Below are 12,302 nucleotides of genomic sequence, written 5' to 3' on the forward strand. Positions count from 1 at the left end.
TTACAATAAACCGCCAAAAGATTATTTTAAAAATTCAATTAAACAATAAAAAAAAAATGTTAAAACCCACTTATGGAATGGTATGGGGAGAAAACCATACATTTTCTACACTCAAGCTAAAAATTCTGAAGTTCTGTCCACACAGCATCAAACGTGGATGTTTATGGTTATTACAGAGAAACCTGAGACAGCTGTGGGAGATTCTGCTCTGAGCAGCTCACCACAAGCACAGCAGCCAAAGGATGAGCACTGAGGTGTCAGCAGGGCTCAGCTGCAGGAACTGACCGCTCTGGGGAGGGGGGACTGGCACACAGCTGCTCCCCATCCTCAGCCTCCTCATCCCACTGCTGACACAACTTCCATGGGAAACAGCGGCGCCTCGAAACCACGCTCTGAGTCCTTCAAAGCCCAAAGCTCATCTCCACCTCTTTCAACAAGCTCCTGGACACAATCAAAGCCCCTCCTACCAACTGTACATGGGCTTTGGATTAGACCTTTTGCAGAGTAGGAAAAAAAAAAAAAGAGCCTTTCTTGAGGATGATAAAGTCTAGACACTACAATATATTTTCCAGCTGATGCAGCAAACCTAAAAAGCCTTCCCTTGATCTCGGACTGTCACGATCAAAGCCATTATCCCGTTCGGAGCCCTTCTGAAACTTTAGCTTCCAAATGTGCAAGTTATTTTTAAAATCTAAACCAGGCCAAGCCTCTTGTTTGGAGTTTTATGAGGAAAATGGGGTGTGCTCCTCCCAAGCCTTCCCCCATCACGTCTGGAAGTGGCTGGTGGGCACATGGTGGAGGGACCAGAGCAGGGAAGGAGCCCCATGTCTGGGGACACCTCAGTGGCACCTGGTGGCCATGATCTCCTTGCATGGGGGGACACAGCTGAAGCCCCAAGGTGCCTCTGGTGTGGGGAATATTCCCTGTCCTTGACTGAGACAGAGTTTTTTGGAGACCAAACATTGTTTGCATCCCCATCCCCGGGATTTGTGCCTGCCTTTGGCACCCTCCATCACTGAGTGTGTTACTCTGGAGACAAAGAAAAATAAACATCTTGAGATACTTTCATTTCCTACAGTAATTAAATAAAACTAAGCGTTATGAATTTCCTTTACCAGGTAGCAGGATGATCAAGTGCACAAATACCATCCATCTCTGCACCAAGGTACAACCAGGGAAATAAGGTACTCAAAATCATTCTCCAGTCTCTTGGAGCAGCTTTTCAGCTGGCTGAAAGGAAAGAAAAAATACACAGCCCTGCAAAAGAACAGGAAAGCCAAAGGGGCATCAACCTCTGCCTTAAGGAGAGATGGTGGAAGACCAGCCAGCCCATCCCAGACCAGCTGGTGCTGTGTGATGAACACCAGAGCTCCTGGCATGCTGTGGCCTCTGCAAGAGAGGGAATCTGTGCTCAGTCCCAATCACCAAAGCTCACAGTGTCCATACTGGAAAAAAAACAAAGGATGGATGGTCTGGAATGATGAGGAGCTTGGAGAGAACTTTGGAAGGCTTTTTGAAAGCAGGTGACCACCAAGCTTCCCATACCACATCCTAAGATAGACTTTTAACAGGGATATTCTTCAAAGAGAGATGGGGACAGGAGGTGGCTCACACTGCAGAAAGAAAAGAGCAACACAGCATTCACATGCTCCAAAGCTATTTAAAAGCCAAATGAGGCTCCCTAGTGAGCACTTAATTTAACTAAGCAACTTCTAAAGCAGCAGGCAAATGAGCCACATCATCTCCTCTTCCTCCCAGCATCCATCTCCACCACTCTGTCACCTCCCTTCCCCTCCATGCTTCCACTCTTCTCCACTCCCAGCAGCTCTGCTCCTCCTCCCCACCTCTCCCTCTGCCCAAGCCAAGCAGATCTGTGAAAGGCCCAGTGAAGCAGGCAGGCACACACCAGTAGGATGGGGGTTAGAGACCTGCCACCCCCTCCAGCATCCCTCACTGTGGCTGGAGGGACCATGCCAGGCAGGAGCACTGGCTGTGCTGCACATCACACATTCCCAGTGCTTCAGGAGGTGTTGTCTGAACTGCCACCAGCTTTCCAGCTGGGCAAACATCAAGGAAAGAATCAGGTTGACAGGTTTTCTTAAGAGTATTTCCATCAAGCAGACTTTCCCCACCTCCACACACACCGGAGCAGAAAGAGCAAAGGCCACCAGCAACACACGGCTGGTTGTGACAGCCACCACACCCGTCCCAGAGAGGACAGGGGGCTTGCCAGGGGATTTGTCTCTCCAAATTGTTACTCTGGAGCTGGGACAGGATGTGGGATCATGCCCAGCTTCAGCTCTGCCACAGCAGAGTCCAACACACGCCCCATCACTTGTCTTTACTCTTCCCAACAAACGTAGAAAGAAGATGGACTTCAACTTCGACCTTCACACAGGCAATTTTCCCTGAAGCCACCAAAGCCCTGCAGATCCCTTTGGTTCCACCTTGTCCCCTCCAGGCCCCTTCCCTTTCACGAGCTTCTCCCAGGGAAGGAGAACAAAGCCCAGCTGCACACTTCTGCCTCCAAGACGGGCTAACACAAAGTTATCAACGTCAAAAATGTATGCTCCTTCTCACACAGGAAAGCAGAGAAACTGATGGCAAAGGCTGTTCTGGATTTAAAAGTATCTAAACCCATCAGGACGCATGCACCCTGAACCCTCGCTCCCTGGGTTTGCACACTGGACATGATAAATGAGGCAGCAAAGGCAGCTGACAAGCCAGCACCTCAGAACCCAACCCCGACCATGCCAGCTCAGGAAGAAAGAGAAACCAAAGGGAAGAAAGTAAATTGTCCAGCCCCACACTGCCATCAGAACAGGGCCACTCATCTGCTCTCAGTGACAAACCCTGAAGGGAAAACATCACACAATTCACTCAGGTTCCAGGCACAAACCAGGGCTGGTGCAGCACCTCACTGCTCTCCCTGAGAGGCTTCCCAGCCATCCCACCCTCCTCTGCAGTGACTTCCTGAGTGTTTCTCATCTCCTGTGTTAGAGATGGGAAATGTGTGAATTAACAGTCTCCCTTCCCAAACCAAACATGGCAAATACAGGCTGAAAAAACAGCTAATTCCCAATCCTGCCAAACTTACAGCGCTAACTTATTTCCAGACTGAGCTGTGATTTTTATAAGGGATATCACTGGGTTAAGGAGTCAAAGCCATAACTGTACGAGTGAAAGCAAAGCCTTTCATTCCTGTAAGGTTGTTTTTTTTTTTTCCCCTGCTCCTGAAATGACAGGGAGCAACACAGCTCTTGCCAGTTTAGCGGGGTGAAGGCTTGGCTGGGAGCAGCCTCATTAAACTGGCTGGGTCGTTCAGCGCCAATCCAAACACTCAGTCCTCTGATCCCCACATGACAGGCTGGGAACCACAGGCAACTCACAATTAAACCCGTGACAATCAGGAAAAATCCGTACAACCCCCCCAAGCTGAATCCACCAACACCATCCCCACCCTCCCTGCTTTCATTTATTTATTTATTTGTTTACTTACATAAACCTCATAGCAGATAGCTTGGAAGAAATCGGATGCTTTAATAATTAAGTGACACTTAGGCAGCTCTCTGGAAGATAAATACACCCTGTGGTAACCCTGCAACAGAAACAGAAGGTACAAACAGAGAGTAACTAATTATTCTGATTAAATCTTGGAAGACCTGAAATACCCGACTGCAGCAGAACAAAGCCAGCGTGCTGCTTGCTGCTCGTAAAAAAAAAAAAAATAAAATAAAAGTCACACCCTTTTTTTAAAGAATTCACCCAAATAAACTTTAAGTGCTTCTGTGTTGTGTTTGTTTGTGTGTTTTGTTTCTTAAGGTCTAGGCAGCTGATAGGAAATCTCTGCCATACCCTGGAGGGATCCCGTCACCTCCAGCTAAAATTAGACTTCAAGGGAAGCACTGAAGGCGTCTCCAGTCCACCACGCACTCCAGGAGCAGCCTGTGAGGGTTTTTGCTCCTTTCCCATCGAAACCAAACACAGAGGGGTTTTTGGATGAAAAGAAGTTAAGGAAAATAAACAAATAAGGTGCACTCCTAAGGAGAAAGAGGGGGAAAGCAGGTCTACCCCACTGCCAGGCTGGGAGGGACGTGAGCCAGGGATGAGGTGTGGGCAGGTGGGGAGGCAGCTGAGTCTCCTGCACTGGGCAGGATGCAATGGGATGCTCCATGCAGCACTGAGAGGAGCTTGCAAAGCCCACCAGCAGCCCATCCAGCAGCCTGGATTTGCAGTGAGGCACCTGCTCTATTGGTGTCCGAGACACCCATGCCAGGAGCCTGTTACAGCCAACGCTGCAGACCAAGACAAGGGGATGTGCTCAGCAGACATTCCCCGCTCTCCTTGCCTTGGAGGAAAACCAGAATTCGCCTCCACCCCTTCCCTCTGCCCTCCCCCCAGTACACTAAATGCCAGTGGAGCTCAGGGGAATATTTAATCTCAAACCTCAGTAATCAATCAGTTCACCCTCATGCATGAGAAAGAGTCACAGCGGTAAGCACCAAATCCCATTTCCATCCAGCAATACGACGGTTTAATTACGTACATAACACTTCCCTTTTAACATAAATCCTGAAGAGATCCAGGCAGCCCCCAGGTTATGGGTGGGGAAGGACACAGTGAGGGGGAAGAATATGGGGAAGGGGTGGAAGAAAGGGAGGAGAAGCCATCATGGCAATTATTTAAAATAACAACTTTCTATGGCTGCTCCGCTTCGCCGTCGGCACAGCCATTGTTTCACCTTGTGTTTGCTGTCCCAGAGGATGGGCAACAAGCCCAACATCAAGCCCTGGCACCAGAAGCTGCATCTGCTTCTTTCCAACACACCAGCAAGCACGTGGGAAAAAGAGGGCATGGAAAATGCAAGATGGGCACACGTGGAATGGACTGCCCAGGCTCTGACACAAATAACAGCAACAGAGCCTCTCCACTGGTGCTGCCAGACTTATTCCAAAGCCTGCTCACTTCAAAAAGATCATTCCTAGCTGGGTCTGAGCAGGTTTGGGATCACTCCCTGCCAACACCTGTTATTCCAAGTGCAAGAATGGCTGGACCAGCAGAACCATCACACAGCTGCCGGTGCAACAGGTAGGCAGCTGTGAAATGCATCCTGCCTTTGTCCAACCAGACCAGTCCCGTGGGGCCCAGCTCACAAACAGCCATGGTGAAACATATACATATTGGTTTTAAATATAAACACATGCACAGACTTTTCTAATCTATAGGAACAAAAGAGGGGACACCCTGCTGAAACCCCATGTGCAGCTCCACTGCTCTCACAATGATGAAGGAAATGAGAAGCAGAGACCAGGCACACACCCGCTTGCCACGGCGTGTTTTGGCTCTGGGAACGTTTCTGGATTCTCCAGCTTGAGCTCTGACCTCCAAGAGATATAAAACAGTTTTGGAGTCGCTCTGGAGAAGTGGAGGAGTTCCTGGGGGCTCAGCCAGGCAAGGGGAACAGGATGGAGAGGTGGGATCCAGGTGCTCACAGGGACAGCTGAGCCAGTCCGTGCCCCACCAGTTCAGAGGCCTCCAAAACACCCATTGTGCACAGGAAGAGGCCAGGAACAACCCCAAACCCCCAGTGCACAGCAGAAAGCAAGGTCTCCTCATCCATCCATGACCACAGTTCCAGCCTCACCAGAGCACACTGCTCAGACAAAGAGAAACAAGCTCAGGACTGGGGCAGATTTGGGTTACCTTTGACTTCTCTATGTGTAGCAGAGCTGTGTTTCTGAACTCTATTTTTTTTCAGGCAGATCCAGTGGCAGGCTTTGTAAACACATGTGCATTGCTTCCAAGGGGCTCATAAAAAGCAGCTTTTGGAAGTGGAGGTGGTGCAGAACAAGAGGAATTTTTCAATTCCTCTTGAGAGGAAGCATCACTCAGAGATGTGGAAGAAAAAACCTACCTGTAACCCAGATTTCTGCACTGTGGTCTCTTCAAAGGCCAATGATCCTACCCCTCCTTTTTTTTTTTTTTGGCTTCAATTTCCCCAAGATCTTTAACACCAGGAAATGCTTGGCACAATGGACTAAGCCATCAAACTCCACACAGGGAAACTATTGCTCTTACACCCTGAACTCTTCAGCCCACACCAGGAGGTGCCCAATCAACAGGGATCAGGTACCATCAGACGCTGGCAGCATGTTCCCAGAGGATCCAGCTGCATCCTCATCCTCTCCCAAAGAGCAGAACTTCGCAGTGCAATTCAGGACAGAGATACTCCGTGCAGTATCTAGAGCAAATTAAACCTCCCAGGCACAGCAGCAAGCATGGATTTATTGATTCATGGAAAATGTCCTTATAAATTACTTCATTCAGATCAACGGGACAAGACAAAACGAGGACTCTCCTCGGCAGTCAGAGGTTGCACTGCAGTCGATTCAGTCCCACGTTCCAGCAGAAATCACTTTTTCTGAGCAGACAATTCTTACAGGGCTTTGGGGGGCTGGAAGAGGGCAACACGGGGGCCAGTGCAGATCTGTGTCACATCTCACCTGGTCCCCACCTCTTTGCCCCACAGCAGGCAGAGCCAACAGATGATTTTTGCAAGCAAATAGGACAAAACCACTGCCTGACATCAGTTTCACAGCTGCAGAAACTCCATCCACACCTGCTGGCTTACACTGCAGGGCTGCAGCCACCAGGTGGGATGGGACACAGAGGCTGCTGCCCCCCAACAGCTTCCCAAACACCACCCCAGCCTCTGGGGGTCTATTCATGGGGTATACTCACTGTGGAACAAGGAGGGGGGACTGTCTCCCTGGTGAGATGTGGCACAGATCCATTAGGATCTCTTCTGCTTTGTCCTCCTCCACCCCTGTGAAGCTACATTAGGAGTGCTTGCTCTGAAAGTGATTTGTCCTAGAGTATGGGGCTCCCAAAGACTGCAGCTTGTTGATCTTATCTGCTTCTCTTGCTACTGATGCCTTAATGTGCTTTCATCAAGCTCAAACTCCCTTCAGGGCTACCTGTGGTCTGCATTCAGCATGTTGAGCCAAGGCTAAGGCCACTTTCTGCAAGTCTTTGTTCCAGTGGCCAAATGCAGCTCAAATATAAATAAATATCCAGATGTCCCTGTGCCTTGTTCAGGATTTCATGCACCTGGCTTTGGCTTCCAGGCATGGGCTGAAGAGCTGCTGGATGCCATTTTATAGCTTCTTGATGAAAAGGCAAGAGGAGCACTCCCATTCCCCAGCACAAAACATTTCCCCAGCTTTTATGCACGTGCAGCACTTCCCTGCACACTCATCAGCCAAACCAGGGTCAGGCACTGCTCTTCCACCAGGGGTTCAGCAGCAGCCCTGCTCCCAAAATGCCTCTTTTGCTAATCACAGCTCAAAAAGCAGCAGCTGACAGAACCAGAGGACAAAGCTTGGAAGCTGCACCGAGGGAAATACAGGTTGGATATTAGGAAGAAGTTTTTTACAGAAAGAGTGATAAAGTTCTGGAATGGCTGCCCAGGGAGCTGGTGGAGTCGTCATCCCTGGGTGTGTTTAACAAAGCCTGGATGTGGCACTGGGTGAGGTGCTGGGGCTGGGTTGGACTTGATGATCTTGAAGGTCTCTTCCAACCCAGTGATTCTGTGAAAATGCTATTCCACAGCTCCAAACCACTGCCTGTGCTCCCTGTCTCCTTCATTTTACCTCCTAGCCCAAGGCCCACTTTAAAACACCCCCGGCCAAGACGCAGAGTCACACTGTGGGATGCCTCTGGGATGGCACCACCGAGGGCTTCTAGGAATGCCTCTGCCTGCTGTGAACTCCCCCGCTGGAAGCATTAAAACTACAATTATCTCAGCAGATGAATAACCAGCACAGCATCTCTGGCAGCAGTCTGAGGCAGGGACTCCTAGCAGCAATGGGCTGAAGTTAGCAGGGCACTGAGGCACACACAGCTGTGTTTGTGGTCCTGCAGATCTCAGGCACCTCCACCCTGCCACGCTGCCTCACCCCTGCCCCCAAACACACCCTCATACAGATCAGCACTGTGATAAACAAACGTGTCTCATCACATCTATTCACTGAACCCACCTCGGAGGGGTTGCCATTCCCACCTGCACTGGTTTTGGGAGAGCCATTAGCATTTTATTCCGAAATCTCCGCTGTGATGTGGTCCCTTGGCTCCTCCCAGCCCCAGGGCACAGCTCCTGGCTCCTCAGCATCCTCCTGGCTGATGGACCCTGCAAGGGCAGGGAGGTGAGAGCTCACCTTTCTGAGCTGAAAACTGGCCCCATGGTGCAGAGCTGCTCTGCTCCAGAGACACCAGGAGAGAAGGACAAACTGCCTTGCCCCTGGAGAGCAATCCTCTGCTTCCCTGAACTAACAAACTCTGGCACTGCCACAGAAGACAAGCAGATGGTCTTTCACAGGTCAAGCTGATTTCCCCTACTTTTATCTAAAATTTGGGGCAGGCACCAATCTCTTCTCTGTGGTTGCCTTTGATAGAACCTGAGGGAACGGGATGAAGTTGTGCCAGGGGAGGTTTAGGCTGAATATTAGGGAAAGGTTCTTCCCCCAGAGGGTGGCTGGGCACTGGAACAGGCTCTCCAGGGCACTGATCACAACACCAAACCTGAGAGAGTTCAAGGAACATTTGGACAACACTCTCTCAAGCACACAGTGTGATTCTTGGGATGTCCTGTGCAGGGCTGGAGTTGGGCTCAGTGATCCTTAAGGGTCCCTTCCAGCTCAGGACATTCCACGCTTCCATGATAATTTACCTCCCTTCTCCATCTTTAAGCCAAATCAGAGATAAAGCAGGTCAGTGACTCAGTATTTTAGGAACCTTGATGAGACATATATATATATATATTTTTTTTTTTTTTTTAATTAAAGGGAAACTCATTTACCTAAACACTTCAATTGGCTTAATTATCCCAATCCAGGAGTTTGCTGGTGCATTTTTTGTTTTGTTTCTTTTTAAATAACAAAAGCAATCATCCCAGGGAGGGCAAACATCCATTTCCCATGGAAGTCATCCAGGCTTTTCCCAGCATCCTGGGAGGGAGGAGCAGCAGAGTGTGAAGGGCTGGCACAGAGGTGGATAAGAGGGTTAAATCCAGCTGCTCAGAGATAAGCTGGTTGCACACCAGGGCAGCAAATGGGGGAATACAGCTTTGCCAGCCTCCAGCAAATATCTGCACAAGGCACTTGCATGGCTGACCCCGGGTATTTAACTCAGAAGTTGCCAATATTAGAGACCCTGAAGCCACATTTCACTAAAGTTCTCTTGACTAACTGTTTTCCTGGCTCCTCTGAAGCCAACAACAGTGAGGACTGAAAGAATGAAGTGACTTTGAGGCCACCATGGCAGGGAAGATGCAGCAGCACGTTTTACCTGTAGTTGTGACTTTCTGGTCTTTCAAGGTCCCACTAGAAGAGTCTGAGATGCTGTCACACAGGACAAACCTCAGGAGATAAAGCAACCAAAGACCCACTCAGCAGCTCTGGCAGGGCACCCACACAGACAGAACAGGCATTTCCCATCAGCTTATGTGTTGTGTGCCTAATCCCAGGAACACACATTCCCAGGTGGCACCTTTGGACTGACATATGAAATTTCACCACTGGCCTTTAATTTCCCTTTTGCCTTCTAAGACTAAAACTTCTTCCAATTGCTGCTCAGCTGACCAACAGCTTTTTACTTTCCTTTGCATCCAGAAATACAGAACTACTGCTTCTGGGAATTACTCAAGGATGAAGAGGGACCTTTTCTCTGTCCTGAAGCCACCAGCCATGCCCAGGTAGGTGCAGCTCAGCCACTAAACTTCAAAACCTGTCAGACAATGGAAAGCTCATGGCTATGCTGGAATTCCTCGTGCTTCCAAAACCTGCATCACACAAAACTCTGCAGCTGGGGCATTCCACACAGATGCCCACTGAGCATCCCACACTTTGCACCTGGTCCAGATGCAGGTAAGCAGGAGAGAGTTTCAGCCATGGGACGCCCCAATCCCGTTCTTCTCCTGCTCCATCTGGAGCTGCATCCCGTGTTAGTGTGATTTCCATAACCAAAAAGGGAGTTAGCCTCCATAACCACAACCCAAAGGGTATATTTAGCTCAACTGGAAGACAAAGGAGATCATGTCCACCACAGATTAAATCAGCTGAGTGTGCTTACGCCAGGAGCGCCCGTCTGCCACCCATGGCAGCTCCACAGATTTATTCCCAGCTCCACACTTTAGTGATCCCCCAACAGACCTGCTCCACCAAAGCTCTGGAAAGCAAAGAGGTAGAAGAATGGGTCCAACAGGTTTCCAAAGCCTTGGGCAGGACACAGTCTCTCGCAAGGGTTTGTGTCATCTGTCTAGACCCTGGAGCCACGGCATGGGATGAGGTGCAGGAACCCACATGGGGCTGCACCTCCTTCAGCCCACAGCGAGGAAGAGGATGACAGGAAACCCTGGGGGACCCTCTGAAACCACCCCACAGCCCAGCTCTAGCGTGTCCCCTGCACCCCAGCACAGTATAGGAGGGCGAGGACATTCCCCTCATGGTCTTCAGGACCTTTCCTTCATGTCTGCCTCCCAGGAAAAGGTTCATTTCTCCTGCCTCATTTCCATGGATATAATTTCACCCCCCACCTCCTTTGCTGCAGTCTCACGCAACTCAAAGACGTGGTTATTTTTACATTTTCCTCCCAGGAGATGGCATCTCCACAGGGCACGGCTGCCATGCCTCATCAGATCACTGCACCAAACTGCCTCAGCCCCACGACAGCAGGATGAAGTCGGGGGGACACCCTGCCACCAGGTATTTTTCTGTCTCACTGGCATCAAAACTCAGCAGCTTTTCAGTCAAGAGCGTCCCAAAAAAGCCAAACAGCACCAGTCCTGGAGGTTGTTCCAGCTTCTCTCTCTGTAACGCCCACCCAACACTGAAACCATCTTCCAGTCATCCCAGTTTTAGATTTTCTGAGGCTTTTGCAGTTGTCATGGAACCCTGGAAGGCACTTGCTTCATCCACATTGAGATCTTTGTGGATTCAGGATTCCACAGGGCAAAAAGTGACAGGGTTTGGCCATGCCATGATGGCAAGGTCCACAACATGACCTCCTTGATGTGGCACATGGGCTTCAGCACAGCATTCCATATCTTTAGACCCACATCTCTTATTGGGCACTTTTACACTGGGAGAAGGAAAAAAGCAATACTTTTTTTTTCCAATGGCTTTTGGAATTTAGGGAGTAGGGAGATGGAGAGCAAAATTCTAGGCACTCAGGGAAAAGCTGGTTTGTGCTTTTTGTGTTCTCCTGTCCCTAGGAGAGTTCCAAGTGGGGCAGAAGGGTGATCTGCTGCATGTCACAGCACATCTGCAGCAGCTACACCCTGCAAGTTCACCCAGTGTTTTCCTTTCTCCCTTTCCCTTGTCAGAATCTGTGGATATTGGTGATTCTGAAATTGTAGAAAGTCTCTGTCTTTCTGCCCCACTGCCAAAGCAGAAGCCATAATTGGTCTGTGCTGGTTTCAAGGTTGTTTATTCTGTTTATCTCTAACATGTTCTGCTGCCCTGCCGCAGCTCTGTCCTGCAGGGCAGCGTGTGGGGCTCTGCCCTCAGTGGGATGGTACAAACATTAAATACCAGAAACTACCTGTGCTGGATTTACAATAACGTGCCAATATCTGTCACCTACGTTGAACAGTGTGTCCCCAGCCTAAACCAACAGAAAAATGCCAACACTGCAGTGAAACATGGAGGGCATGAAGAAGGAGGAAAAGGACAAGGCACACCCAATTTCCTCCATCTTGTCCCCTCTGAACCCCTAATCTAGAATCCTAAAATTTTACTTTTGCACCCGTGCCACACTTAATTATTACTCTTATCAAACACTCAAAGCTTGTAATTCATCCTGTGAGATTGAAAACTCTTTTCCATGGACAGAGATCACAGCCAGTGTCTCCCGGGGCTCTGTCCAGGGGGGTTTCTGACCCCTGCCACGGTCCCAGACCTGCCAGGGCAGCCAGAGGGAAGCCCTGGATTCCCACATCCCTGAGATCACTCTTGCCATCATTTGTGCCTAACAGCGAGGCCAGGCATGCAGGGAAGAAGGTACCACCTGTGCATGGCTTATCTGTAGCTACTTTACAAATAAAAGTGATCATAATGAACGCTGCACCCTAGAAGAAATCCTAGTGCCCTTATCCCTCCTACACCTCCCAAAGCAGAGCACAGATCCAGCTGCTCTGCAACCTTATCTTGATGCAGGAACAGTCTGGGACAGAGATAGAAGGGCTCCCCGAAGGCACAGCTTATTAAAGGCATCTTTCCTTAATCACTTCTCTTCAAAAACACCGT

At 49.6% G+C, this 12,302-nt stretch overlaps 1 protein-coding gene across 4 annotated transcripts in view; it reads right to left on the reverse strand.

The window, feature by feature from the left end:
- Positions 1 to 12,302, reverse strand: part of DAAM1 (dishevelled associated activator of morphogenesis 1) — a 92,603-nt gene that overhangs the window by 69,021 nt on the left and 11,280 nt on the right. For 2 of the 4 annotated variants that reach the window (XM_030275186.4, XM_041716342.2), the window contains exon 2: positions 3,500 to 3,598. The exons of the other annotated variants lie outside the window; for them this stretch is intronic. The gene's annotated coding sequence lies outside the window, so the exon portion shown is untranslated. The remainder of the gene's footprint in view (positions 1 to 3,499; positions 3,599 to 12,302) is intronic. 4 annotated transcript variants of the gene reach the window in all.

This window comes from Taeniopygia guttata, chromosome 5 (assembly GCF_048771995.1).
Source record: "Taeniopygia guttata chromosome 5, bTaeGut7.mat, whole genome shotgun sequence".
NCBI classification, from domain to species: Eukaryota; Metazoa; Chordata; class Aves; order Passeriformes; family Estrildidae; genus Taeniopygia; species Taeniopygia guttata.